Source organism: Chlorocebus sabaeus, chromosome 16 (assembly GCF_047675955.1).
Source record: "Chlorocebus sabaeus isolate Y175 chromosome 16, mChlSab1.0.hap1, whole genome shotgun sequence".
Lineage (NCBI taxonomy): Eukaryota > Metazoa > Chordata > Mammalia > Primates > Cercopithecidae > Chlorocebus > Chlorocebus sabaeus.
In genome coordinates this window covers 34447755-34459146 of record NC_132919.1, presented here as the reverse complement: position 1 = coordinate 34459146, position 11392 = coordinate 34447755, and the positions used below count along the sequence as shown (strand labels likewise).

General features: G+C 57.7%; 1 pseudogene; it reads left to right on the top strand.

Moving 5' to 3' along the window:
* The first annotated feature begins 1021 nt into the window (after positions 1–1021).
* Positions 1022–10295, top strand: LOC140708765 (TBC1 domain family member 3G-like; annotated as a pseudogene).
* Positions 10296–11392: the final 1097 nt, after the last annotated feature.

Here is an 11392-nt window from a genome sequence, read left to right as displayed (position 1 = left end):
TAGATCCACTGTGGGTGGGGGGGATAGGAGGGTCCTCAGAACACCTCTGTGCCCTAAACTGGGTCCTGATGGTGGCTGTGGGCCGCACTGAACACATATGGTCCCTTATCCTGGGAAACCTTCTGCCTTTGGGTAGTTGTGGAAAATGAAGGAGTCCTGGAGGGCTGGCTGGGGGGAGACCATCTTCCCTTCTGTTCAAAGGGGTCCAGGCACTGGGGTTCTCTCCACGTATTTCTTGCTCTGTCTGGTCCTCTCGAGGCCTCGCCCTCCTTTTGCCCCAAGTGTTCCCAGGAGGGACGGTTCATCCAGGTGTTCTCCGGGACCAAGGACCCACTGTCCTTCCTCAGTGACCCAGGAAAATGAAGCCCCCTCCTGTAGGGACAGCTCAGAATGGTGGAGTCCACAGTCCCTCCCCGAGTGAGGGTTACCACTAGCACAATAGATCATTTTCACCCCCAAACCGAACACCCTCCTGCTCAACTGGCATTATTCCTAAAGTGGCTTCTCTGTTCAGACTGAAGGGCCACGGGAGCCAAAGTGATGAGCGGAGTAGAACAGAGCAGTCAGGAGAGATCTTGTTCCCTGTAGAAAACTGGACATCTCTGTGGTCCCCGAGCATCCCAGGAGGCTGATTGTACAGAGACCTCTGGTCGCTGACCTCAGTCTCCCTCCACATCCCTGGAATAGCCTATCATGGGCCCTTCACCCTTGACAGGTGGACACTATTCAACCTGCTGGGGCAGGTGTGTCCCCATTTCATGGTATTTGGGGACGACGGGATTCTCTGTCCAGGTCCCACTGTCCTCAAGTCCTTGGGATGATGCCCACCCCTGCTTGGGACTGGAGACTCCAGACACTCATACAGGTGTGGGACACTAGGTCTGGCGCCTTTTTACCCGGGGGCGGTGGCGGAATGGGGGTTACACAGCCAGCCAGCATCTGGGAGCCTGGCGGGAATGGTTCAGGTGTTCTCCGAAACTCTCAAGTAAAAGGTAACTTTTAGATGATTTTGTCTCACAGGATGGTAATCGTAGAGGATGCAGATAGTTTGTGGACACAGGAGCGAGAGAATATCATCATGAACTATGAGAAGGTACAGGTCGATCTGCTCCTTGGAGGGAGGCCTCTTCCAGTGCGCCCTGGTCAAAGGGTCCTGGGCTCCCTAGGAGCACAGGGTGGGCACGGGTGGCCACTACCCCCAGGCCCTTGCACCCTTTACCTTGGACCCCTCACCAAGCCTCCCTCTGGGTTACAGGGACACCTAGCTGGGCTGCTAGAGGACATGGGGCCTGAGCCTGTTGGAATCTACAACAACATTGATCGCTTTGAGATTCTGCAGTGAGTCCTCTGTGCTCCCCTCACCCCTGAAGCACCTGTCTCAGCTCAGGGATGGGTTTGCTTTCACAAAGGCCTTTCTGAGGCAGGACTGTCTCGCCGGATCAGGCCAACCACCTTTCCAGGGTCAGAACTCCTCCCTGGCTCCCCTGCAGGTCCAGCCCCAGGTTGCTGTTAGGCCAGAGGTGCGGGGCCCATCTAGGGAGCGGGTGGGAATGGAGACTGGGCTAGGTCAGGCCCCTGGAATCTCAGCAGTTCTGTCCCCAAGTCAGCACAAGAGGAGCGGGGCAGCCTGAGGGTCTGGCCATGTCTACTTGGAAACAACCCCAGTGAAATCCAAGGGTTCTGGCTACAGGGTGAGGGGACGCCTGGCCCAGCCTCAGGGCTGTTGTCCAGCGGGTCTCTGAGGGTCCACCTGCCCCTGTCCTCCCTCATTTCCCTAGAGCTACAGCCCTCACTGTCCCCATGGGAAAGGGGGGAAAGCCATGGGAACAATGGGAGCGGTGGCCCTAGGAGAATGGGGGAGAAGACGGGCAGGGCCCCGTTATGGGCATCTCACCGTGAGGCCAGGGAGGCTGCAGGGGTTGTGCCTAAAGACCCTGGGTCTGGTGCTGGGAAAGGAGCTGGGGCCATGTAAAAGGAGCCCAGCCAGGAGTCCATCCCTTAGGGTTCATAGGATGGAGAGACAGAGGATCCCGGGGGAGGGAGGGTGGGAGGGAGCTGATGAGCGGCGCCACTTCTGAAACGCAGGGTGTGTGGGTCACGTGCAGGGAGAGGCAGGTGGAAACTGGGAGTCAGAACCTGCAAGGGCCTTGGGGCTGTCAAGTGGGATGGGCCCCTGGTGCACCAGCAGTACACCGGGCAGGTCTCAGGGCAGGCTCCCCTGACCCCGGTGGGGTGATGCAGTCACTCCCTGAGGGACTCCTGTGAGGGCCCTGTCACCCACCCTGGGCGGCCCCCGTCCCATCTCAGGCCTGACCTTTCTCAGCTCCAGCAGAAAGCACCACCTCAAGTCCAGGACAGGCAGCCCCATTGTGCAGCCTGACCGCCCCCCAAGTCGGGGGCCCCAGTAATCCTGGCCAGGCTGGCCCCACACTCCTTCTCCTCCCAGCTCCTGCCCCTCCTGGGAGTCAGCCCCACAGGAAGGCCCTTGTCCTCCCTTCCCTGTGTCTTTTCCTGGACTGAGCCCTGAGCCGGATAGGGACAGAGCCTGTCCTTTCTGGGGGTTGGCTCCGAGTCTTGGGCAGCTCCAGGCCCTGTGCAGGTCCTCAGTTCTGCCTGCGTTGCCTTACAGTGAGACAGAGCTGCCTCCTGCCACTGCTCGGGAGGTGAAGGTAAGAGCCTGATGCATGGGGAGGGGGCTGAACCAGGGATGTGGGGACTGGGCAGGTGGTCGGTGAGGCAGAGGCGGCAGCTGGCCTGGGCGGTGGCGGGTGAGGGCAACACGCTATCACTGGGAGGGGCAGCACCCCCTGCTGGACCCCAGGTTGCTGTAACTTTGGCAGCTTGATAAGATTCCAAAATGAGAACCATAGTTGTGGCTTGGGGGTGGCTCCCCGCCTGTGTCAGGACCCCACCTAGAGGCTGGGACCTGACCTAAGACTGGTGTGTCTGTGGCCTGAGGATGGCACGTCCCAGGGTCCCAAAGCCAGCCCACTGGTGCTCATTTGCTCAAAGGCTCTCGGCCCTTAGGGTCTGCCCTTCCCTGGCTCCCTCTAGCTGGGTCCACCAGGGCTCCAGAGCCCAAGACCCAGCATCCACAGGTGGCTCTGGGAAGCCTGGCAGCTCCCCTAACGCCAACATTCCTCATTTGACAGCAAATGCGGCGGGAGATAACACGAAAGAGCAAGTGGATGGAAATGCTGGGAGAATGGGAGACATATAAGAACAGTAAAAAGGTAATGTGTGGAGGGAGAGGCCCCGGAACCACTTTCTGCAGAGACAGGGGACAGGCACCCATGGCTGTGGCCTGGCACCATCAGCCTCTCAGAGGGCGGGTGGCGCACTGTCCTCACCCAGAGGACTGCAGGCCTGGTCGGTGGTTTGCCTGCCTATTTGTGCTAGTGTCACCTTGCTGGGAGGGAATCTGAATCTAGGGCTGGGACCACCCGGAGCTCAAAGCTAGGGATGCCCTGGTGACACAAAGGAAGGAAAATGTTCAGACCAGAGTCCCGACTCTGAGCGTCCATCTGCTCTTTCAATCCTGGGAAGGGAGACTGTGTCCCAGCTTAATGTCACCTCTAACGAGGGGTCACGGGGCCGAAACCAACCATTTCCAGAATCCTCGGACTCTGGTCCTCACTGGGATCGCCCCGTAGCCTGTGACACCAGGTTGTTTTCTGCCCACAGCTGATAGATCGAGTATATAAGGGCATTCCCATGAACATCCGGGGCCAAGTGTGGTCAGTCCTGCTGAACATACAGGAAGTCAAGTGGAAAAACCCCAGAACATACAAGGTACGCTCAGCCAGAGCACAAGAAACAGGACAGGCTGTGTCAGGGGCCCAGGTCTGCAGCTGAAGCGAGCATCAAGCCCAGGCTGGGGGGTGAGTGGGATGGTCAGATGCACATCCTGGGCACGGACGGTGACATAGTCACCACAGACAAACTCGGCTCCGGTGACCCTCCCCGGCTTCAGTAACAAGCCAAAAAGCAGCTTTGTGCACAAGGAAACCTTCCTGCTTTCCTTGCTTCCCGGAGTGCTGACTGTGGGCCGACTGCCACTTGGGGCAGGGAGTCTTCCATCTGTTCTGAGGCTGCTTCCTCCTCTTGGCCCTGCCCTACAGGTCATGAAGGAGAAGGGCAAGAGGTCATCTCAACACATCCACCAGATCGACCTGGACGTGAGGAGGACTCTAAGGACTCACATCTTCTTCAGGGATCGATACGGAGCCAAGTAAGCCTATGGGAGCCACAGGGTCTCAGTGGAGATAGAGTGAACGAAAGGGATGGGGGCTTCCCCGGAGAAGAGGCCAGGGTCACCCAGGAGGGATGACAGAGCTGCCAAGACCTCCCCTGACCCAGGGAGCAGCCGGCACCATGAACTGAGCACCTGGTGCCAAGCCCTGGGCCAGACTGGAATATGTGGGGCCAGAAGTGAGGAGGACCCTGAGGAGACAGAAGTCAGCAAACAAAATCATGCACAATGGTGAAAGGTGCTCTCCCTGACCCACGGGGACCCACGGTAGGACCCATGGGAGGGTGGCAGGATAGAAGAACCACGTGTCCCCAAAGTATCACAAATATTGAACCCACTGATTTGAAAACTGATGTGCACATGAAACCTGCATGCCACGTCCACTGCTTGATTCCTCGTCACTCACACAAGGAGCCTTCGGGGACAGTCTTCAACATGGGAACGGGGAGAGCAAGGCTAGTCCTCCCTCCAAACGGAAGACACAGTGAGAAAAGGGAATAAGCCAGTGATGGCTGGACGAACGTGGGTGGATCCTACATGCATTTTGCTGAGGGAAAAAAGCCAGACCCAATAAGCTACCACGTAGGATTCCCATTCCTGGGTCATTCTGGAAAAGGCCAAACCATAGGGACTGAGAAGCAGTCTGGGTGGCCGGGGGCTGATGGATCGGGGAGAGGCCGGGTGCATAGGGGCCACCCTGGGGACTTGGAAGATGAAGGAGTCGTTTCAGGAAGGGCTGGAGCGGTGGCCAGGAGACTCTGCCCATTGGTTTAGAACCGTGGAGGAACTGTACATCCAAAGACTGAGCTGGCGTGTGTGCAAACTGAAAAAAAAAATCATTCAGAGTGGAAAGGAGCAGGCAAGTCACTGTACAACTGGGCTATCTGCATGTCACAGATGTGGATTTTACTGAAACATTTCCTCAAAGTCCAAGGCCCTGAAGAGCTCACTGCTTATCTGGTGAATCACCTGAACCTGAAATGGGATTTGTTGTTAGGCTTTGTAGACAAACTGAAACTAACGGCATCTGCACAAAACAAACAAAAGCCTCATTTCTGTCTCCTAGGCAGCGGGAACTATTCTACATCCTCCTGGCATATTCGGAGTATAACCCGGTGAGTATTCCCAGCAGTGATGTTCCCAGGCAGTATTTCCCTGTTCACAGGAGTGGGTGTCTGGTGGGGTGCCGTCGCTTCTTTTAAAGTTAGTATTTGTGACCCACCAGGATATAGGAGGTAGGACTCCAGCTCACTGCTGGCATAAAGCTCCAAGCAAGGGGGTGGTCTCAAGCAGTCAAGTTGAGACACAAAGGAGACGGGGCCTGCACTCCTGGTGTCACCTGGGACTGACCACCACTACTCAGAACAAGAAATGACGCCCTCCTCCTGGGGCTGCCCCAAAGCCCAGGAGCTTGGCAGGGTCACAGGCAGGACGGTGCCATCAGGAGACATTTTGGACAAGGTGCTGAAGTGCCTCATTGACTTGGCTCTTGTCATGAAATGAATTTGCACCCTGAGGAAGCCTCTTCTTCAGAGGAAGCCTCCCCAGTCACCTCTCCTCTCTCCAATGACATGAGTCCTCCCAGGTGACCTCAGTCCTCCCAGGTGATGTCCTTTCACGGTGACTCTGGCTCTTGCAGGAGGCGGGCTACTGCAGGGACCTGAGCCCCATCGCGGCCTTGTTCCTCCTGTATCTGCCTGAGGAGGATGCATTCTGGGCACTGGTGCAGCTGCTGGCCAGTGAGAGGCACTCCCTGCAGGGTAAGTGGACAGCTGCCCATGGGACCTCATACAGCCAGACCCAGGGATGGCCACCCTGGCCAGGTGATCTCGGCTTTCAGCCAAGGCACCTTCCTTGTGTAGGCAGCTCCTTGGGAGTCTTCAGGGTGTCTCTGCTGAGGGTCCCACAGGAGTCCGCGGCTGACCCCCAAAGCCCAAGTCAGACACCTTTCATCCCCATCAGCGGAGGGCATCTCATCCTCCCCGTGGCCACCCTCTGTGTCCTGCTGCCACGCCCTCCGGATCTGATTCTGTGCAGCTGACTCTCCCCTCCCTGAGAGTCCTCCTGCCCTCCAGCTGCCGGGGGTCCTGCTGCCCTTGGTGCCCACGAATGGGCCGACCAAGCCCAGGTGGTCGCATCTCCCCATCCCGTGTCCCCTGCCCTGACCCCACTTCCAGGAGACGACCAGGAAGCCCAGCATCCACCCTGTTCTGGCCGCCATGTGGTGGCCTCAAGTCAGGCTTGCCCTTTTTGCACCCTGGTCCAGGAGGCATCCAGGGAAACCTGCAGCCAGGCTCTAGGGGATGTTCCTGCCTCACATCCCCAGGGTAAAGGCTGCATGGTGAGGTCACCAGATGGGAGGGTGAAAGGCCTTGCAGTTTGGGGGCCTCTCCAGCTGCCCAGCTCTTCCAGCTGATGGCTCCACATCTTGGGGAAAGGCTCTGATTTCTTGACGGGCTGGGGGCTTCTCAGGATTCCACAGCCCAAATGACGGGACAGTCCATGGCCTCCAAGACCATCAGGAGCATGTGGTCCCCACGTCACAGCCCAAGACGATGTGGCGTCTGGTGAGTTTATGGCGTCTGGTGAGCAAGCTTGGGCTCTTCTCCAGAGGCCCTGCATCCCGTGGGGCTGGTGACTGGCTGAGTCCCAGCCACTGCCTGACCTGGGATGTGGGGTTCTCCATGGGCTGGGAGTTGGTCTATAGGACAGAGGCACAGGGATGGGGGCCCAGCTCCCGCAGAGCAGGGCAAAGGGCAGTGTGTCCACCGGGAGTGTGGGAAGGGGACGGTGTTGTGGGGAGCCCTGGACACCGCCCAGTGTTCTGCACTAGGGGAAGGGTCTTCAGAGGCCCTGGAAGAGGGAGGTTTTTAGGGCAGCCCAGGGGGCCCTGAGCACCTCTGTTCCTCCCATCAGGACAAGGAAGAGCTTTGCACGCAGAGTTCCTCATTAGGCTGGCTTCTCCAGATGTTGAATGGCGGGGTAAGAAGGCACAGGGAGACCCTGGCTCAGGGACCCTCCTTGCCCTGCAGTGCCCTGCTTCCCCAGCCCGGGGGTCTGGCTCACCCACAGCCCACAGGAGGCTCCGCCCACAGGGGGGTCCCCACAGGACACCCAAACAAAACCCTCTGCCCAAGAGGGGTCATCCCAGGGCAATGACTGGGACTCAGGCCCCGCCTTACAGGCAGACTGGGCCAGGACCCAATGTGGGAGGGATCAGGGAAGCCTCAAGCCCTGGGCAAGTCCCTCTCTCCAAGAGCCACACCTCCACTCCAATGAGTGCCCCCCATGAGGAGCTGCAAGACCTTATCTGACTCAGCGTCCTGGAGGGCTCAGGAAACCCTCATGGAGAAGATCACTGACTCTGGGGACTGAAGCCCCAGTGGGCTCAGCTGGAGCCACCAGTCCCAGCCTGGAAGGGCTACAGTCTCCCACACCTGCTATCCCCACAGATCTCTCTTGGGCTCACCCTGCGCCTGTGGGACGTGTATTTGCTGGAAGGAGAGCAGGTGTTGATGCCGATGACAAGCATTGTCTTTAAAGTTCAGAGGAGTAAGTCTCCGTGTGTCCAGTGGGGCCTGGGGAGCCCTGGGATCAGACCCCGACTTACCCGAGGGCAACTTCCTCACACTGTCCTCGTGATCCTCTGTTCTGGCCTAGAGGGAGGTCTGGTCAGGTGGGCTGGGCAAGGCACAGTGACAACGAGCCCGTCCCCCACATGGCCCAGATGAAGTTAAGGAGTGTCCTGATCACTTCCCTGCCCAGGTCGTCCCCCAGTCACAGTCTCCTGTGCACATCTGTACCCCTGGGGTGGCCACAGAAGGTTCTGGCACCGCCCAGTGGGAGACTGAAGTGGTCACGGGGTATCAGCTGTGCCCCCTCCCAGGGAACTCTCCTGGCCTGATGTCCACCCTGTCCCTAGAGCGCCTCATGAAGACATCCAGCTCTGGCCTGTGGGCACGTTTTCGGAACCAGTTCTTCCATACTTGGGAGTTGGATGATGACTCTGTGCTCAAGCATCTTAGGGCCTCTATGAAGAAACTAACAAGGAAGCAAGGGGACCTGCCACCCCCAGGTGGGCTCCAGTGCCATGTCCCCTCCCATGTCACCCTCTGGGGCAGTCAATAGTTGGGGAGTGCCCGAGACCCAGGCCCTACTACCTGGGCCTTCCTCTTCGAAGACCTTTTCTTCCTCCTCTTCCTCCTGGACTCTAAGAAAGCACAGGAGGCCCACTGGTCCTCACGGCAGGCGCTCAGTGCGTGTGTACTGGATGTGATGTGCCCGCAGGAGGAGGATGTGGGCATGACCGTCCAACAAGCCCCCTCCCACTTTCTGGAGTGTCTCTGTCTCCCCCTCACAGGACCCTCTAGGGCACTAGATGAGCCAGACCCATTTGTGGGAGACCCCGCCCCTCCCTGCAAGCACCCACAGCCTCAGAGAGCAGCAGAGGCCCCTCACTGCTGCACGCTCCTCCAAGGTTGCCAGGACAACCAGCCTTGAGCCAGGGCGACAAGGGAATCGGGTGTCCCTGACCCCACAGCATTCAGGGAGAGGACACAGGCAGGACCCCGGGTGAGAGCCAGAGCCAAGAATTCAGCCAGATGTGGGAACGGTCAGTCCTGGCATGGACTGGACAGCCCAGGAGGGCAGAGGGTGACCCATGTCCGGGTCCTAACACCCACTGTGGAGATGGGTCCCCGTGTGAGGTGGCAAAGTGCTGGGTGATATCCAAGTCCCCTCCCACCTGAGTTCTCACTGGGGGCTGTATCTCTGGCCCAACAGCCCTGGGACGAGGGTATGTGATAGGAATCCCCCAGCCAGTCCAAACCCTGGGGGCAGTCCCAGGAGCCACCTGCCATCCCCCAACAGCTTCCCCATGCCAGGTGGCACACACCTCTCCCCTGGGATCAGCAGACTACAGGCGTGTCCTCAGTGTCAGACCACGGGGGCCACACAGAGACCCCGAGGACTCCAGAGACCCAGGCAGGTGGGGCCCAGCCGGGAAAGGCCTGCATGGGCTCATTAGAGACGCTGACCATAACTGTTTTCCTTTCAGCCAAACCCGAGCAAGGGTTCTCGGCACCTAGCGCTGTGCTGGCTTCAACTGGCAGGATGACCCTCTACAAGGGGGACAGGCAGTCCCCTCCAGGCCCACCAGCCTGGTTCCAGCGGCCCATTTGGCTAGTTTCCCCACCATGGGCACCTCTTTCTTCCACATCCTGTCCTGGTGGGGCTGTCCGGGAAGACATCTACCCTGTGGGCACTCAGGGTGTGCCCAACCCAGCCCTGGCTCAGGGAAGACCTCAGGGTTCCTGGAGATTCCTGGAGTGGAACTCGATGCCCCGGCTCCCGACGGACCTGGATGTAGGGGGCCCTTGGTTCCCCCATTATGATTTCGAACAGAGCTGCTGGGTCCGTGTCCCTTCTGAATGTGTCCTGGACAGCCCCGGGACTGTGGGACAGGGCCAGCTCTGGAAGCCCATGGGAACCCTGACACCAGACCCTGCCCAGGCCCATCAGGACTGAGGGAGGTCGGGAGACATCCCACTACAACAGGGCACCCCATCTGCGGACAAGAGACTTGCACCCAATTTCTACAATGGCACCGTATCCCAGGAAGACCAGCTGGCCACCTGCTGGCAGGCGGAACACCCTGCGGAGGGGGTGAGATTGGCTTTCACTGCTCTGAGCCACAATGTGGACATGGACTTCCAGCCCTGCACTGCACCCAGCACTGATTCCATAGGACACCCCCTTCGCAGCTAGGGACAAGCAGCAGTGCATTCCCACCACAGGGCCTTGCCCCTGCTCCTCTACTTGGAAAGTTCTCAGTTCCCTCCAGGCTTCTAGAAGCATCTGGGGCAGGGCTCATGACTGGATAATTTCCCGAGACTTAACAACCCAAGCCAGCTTCACATCCTCATTTTATTTTTTGTTAAACTTATGAAAATTGATTAAGAAAGTGTGCAGCTCGAAAGACATTCACAGATGGAACACACCAACCCCTAGATCACAAAGCCAACCATGCCCAGCCCCTCCCAGCACCCCCAGCCGTGTGACCAGCTTTCTGAATTCTGACGACACCGTGTGCCTGCCTTTGTATTTTTAACTCATAGATGGTTAACCCCCTACATGTTTTAAAATAAATGTTTTCTGTTGAAATTAGTTTAGATATAAAAGATTGAAAAGGCACTACAGTGGCCTGCTACACCTTCCATCCAGCTGCCTAATTATGACGTTTTGTAGTACCATGGCACATAGCAAATTTAGACCGGGTGTGATGGCTCACACCTGTAATCCCAGCAATTTGAGAGGTGGAGGCAGGACATTCAGGTTCACTTGAGTCTAGAAGTCTGGGACCAGCCTGGGAAACACAGGTGGACCCTGTCTCTAGAGAAAAGTGAAAGAAATTAGCCAGGCATGGTGGCGTGTGTCTATGGTCCCACCTAGTCAGGAGGCTGAGGCAGGACTGCTGGAGCCCATGAGTTCCAGGAAGCATGAGCCATGACTGCACCACTGCACTCCAGCCTGGGTGACCGAGTGCGACTACCTCTTAAAAAAAAATAACTTTAACGTGGGTACAACCCTATTAACTAAATAATAATGTGAACTATTATCTAAGGTTATTAAGGCTGGAATCATCCCATTTTTGCCTAACTTCTCATACCTGTCCCTAGATCCCACCTCGGACTCACCCTCTGCCTTCAGCTCATGTCTCCTCAGCTTCCTCCAGATGGTCCAGCAAACACACACCTGGGCTGAATGGTAGAGCTGATTGCTCGTACGCAAAGGGAGACCTGTGGGCAGGGGTTTTCAAACTTATACAGCAGATGAGTTTTCCATGGTGTTCCGGAGAACGCCCTTTGAGAAACACTTTGACAGTGAATCCAGGCCCCAGTATCCATCAGCTGCTCTAGTGAATTTTGTGGAAGCTCAGTGAACACGTGCTCTGCAGGGTGCATGTGAAAGGGGTGAGGATGAGTAAGCTGCAGATAAAGAAGACAGGACACAGGGGGTCTGTCGAAGCTCCATCCCCTGCCTTCAGCACTGACGGATCAAATCCAACTCTTAGGGAATGGTGGCCACCTGCTGGGCCAGTTCCAGTCTCTGAGGATCTGAGAGTGAGTGACACAGAGCCAG